Raw genomic sequence first — 2981 nt, forward strand, 5'->3', positions numbered from 1 at the left:
CAAAACTTCAGGGGGCCAAATATTTTTGCTTAAGGGCCGGTTTTGACCTAAGGACTGCTATTTGCATACCACTGCTGTATTATATAATGACAATAAAGTCTAACCTAACCCAACCTAACCCAACTTAACCTCCCAGATAGCAAAATTGCTGTGGCCCAGATTCGGCCCACACCCAACATTTTCGGCACTTTCATCCGGCCCACATACCACGTGGAATGATGGCGCTTGGGCGGTCCGCTCTTGTTTCCCGGATCTGGGCCACAAGCAAGCCATATGTCAACCAAGAACAAACCAGATAAACCAGAACCAGCCCACATCCAGAATATACATACCTGAGAGCACAGCATCTTTACCAAAAAAAGCCCACATTTGATCAGGGATACTTGGGCCATATTTGTTATTTTACATGCGGGCCATTTCAGGCTCACATCCATTTTGTCCAGGCCAGAAGAAGGCCAGCAGTGCCACATCATTGCCTGAAGAAGCTCACTTTTGAGCTGAGATAGACTCTAGCCCCCCCATGACCCATGAGAATTGACAGATTTATCTCATGAGTTTTTCTAAAAAGATTAGACATAATACTGTTTACTGTTTCAACTTTTTGTAATTACAGCAAATAAACAGTTTCATCACAAAACAGACTGAGCCTCACGAGGCCCAAAATCTTCGGTAGCAATACCACCCCATGCACATACAGGACAAAAATGTACTCAAAACACTTCCAGTTTTAACTGTTGCCATCTAGATGGCATTTTAACATTACAGAAAAAGATAAAGATGCTTGGGGAACTCTCAAAGAAAAATCTCATATAAGGCCTAAAACAGCTAAAGGCTGGCCCTGGAACCAACAAAGTCGGAATATGAGATTGAAATGAGTTTACACACAAAATTAGTGTGTAGTGGCTTGGTAGTGGGCTTTTAAATAATTTATATCCAGCCATCCATCAGTGATGTTTCTTGGAAGAGTAGCCTACAAGAGGGTCACTGTCTGCTACTGATATGGCTCCGTTAAGACTAGGAGAAATATAAAGCATGCCATCAGCAAAAAGAAGCCATTGATGAGTTGGATTAAAGGGCATGTGATTGTGATTTAGATGCTCAAAAACACAAATGGTCATCTCTATCATGAATATTACCAGGGGGTTTTACATTTTTTCATTGTCAAAACATATCAGCAAAGGAGAAATATTTAATAAAGACATACATGTGATGAGGATCTGTTTATTGACAATTGGAGTGTCATAAATAGTTCAGTAGCTCGCAAATGATATGATTTACTGTCACAATGCCAGGAAAGTAAGTAGTACAGTAAACACAAAACATGGTGGTATACACACTGTAGATGTAGACAGTGTTGATGATAGTAGGTGGAAGCAACTGAACTGAATAAAATGTAAAATTTTCTTCCTATTACTATTCTGTGTGACACAACAATTGTATAGCAGTAGAGGAAGGTTAAGGAAGGCATAATGACAACAGGTTGTACTAAGAAAGAGAAGTCAGTAAATGTGTTGCTTTAAATATGAGACACAGAGGAGGAAGATGAGAGCTAAACTGTCTGATAATGAAGAATACGCAAGAATATACAAAAAATAAGTATAGTATAAGTATGGTATAAGTAAGTATAAGTGACATAATGTACTAGGAGCTGTTTGAGAGAGGGGAGAGGAACATTGACACAATTATTCTCATGAAAGAAACAATATGTTTTAAAGGACAGATCTGTCTGAAAACAATATTCAAGTGATGGGGGCCAAAACCCACAGTCCTCCTTCTGTGCAAGACTTTATATAAAAGTTTATCTGAAGTTAATATGAAGCTTCATCCAGTTTTTATTCTTTTGTTTGTCTCTTGTTTTGTTTAGTTTTTGTGGGTTTGAACTTTGAATAGTATAAAAACACCTTTAAAAAGGCAGAAAGTATGGCTTGTTTTTCTTTTGATCCATTGAGTTGCACAGTACTTTGATTATACTATTATTATTATGTTTCTATGTTTTAACTGATTCTTATTATTAAACTGACATTTTTTTCTTCTCATGTGCCATATTTCTTAATAAAAACATTAAACAAATTAGTCAAACCAAGTAGATATCTTTCAACATTACAGTCTTTCTTTTTAGTGCCAAAGTCTCTCTTTTTGTTACTATAATTCCAACACAGCTCAACAGGTAAACACTGTCCGACAAAACACAAAGAGGGAATTTGATTCTAAAAAGACTGTAAATGTGGCAGATATCCACTTGATATGACTAACTCAGACTGGTGAAACCTCATATAAGTTCAGATAAACTTTTTTTTTTGTAATTCAGTGTTTATTGATTTTGTTTTTTTAAAAAAAGAAAGTACAGGATTTTAAATGGTAAATCTATGCAAATATAATGATGGGTCAAGAGAGAACTTAAGAAGTGGGTTAGTTGTTGCTTATAGGAAGTTTTTCATGGCCACTATTCCATCTTCTCACAGACCTACAGTGGAGGGAGAGGCTGTGTTTATTCTCGCAGCTGATAGTTCATGAAACATAATGTCCAAAAGGGTGTTGAGCAAGTGTTTTACTATCAAAGTTTGTGGGGATATCCAATGTATCCAACATGCAATAAGCTTCTTTGCTGCTGACATAGCAGCCAACCATATCTTGTGTGCCTTTTTCCAGGAGTGACAAGTCATTAAGACGGTGAAGTGCTGGGTTCACTGGGAAATTTATGCTTCAGATAAAGTTTTAAATACATTTTTGCACAAAATGAATTTTGGATTTTGGCCTCCATTTACACTTACATTGAAAGCACTGAAGGGGATCTTTTAACAGTCAGTATGAACAAGAGGAATGATTTCAGCGAGGAAAACCTCTTTCAGTGTTTATAAGGGCACATAACTGTTGTTTTAAGACTGACTTGAAAAATTGTGAACCTGTCTTTTAACAGCTGATCCTCCCTCCGGGACAGCAGGTGGCGTTAATGTGCGGTATGTTGACGTCGTGACTCAAAG

Source organism: Thunnus albacares, chromosome 13 (assembly GCF_914725855.1).
Source record: "Thunnus albacares chromosome 13, fThuAlb1.1, whole genome shotgun sequence".
Classification (NCBI taxonomy): Eukaryota; Metazoa; Chordata; class Actinopteri; order Scombriformes; family Scombridae; genus Thunnus; species Thunnus albacares.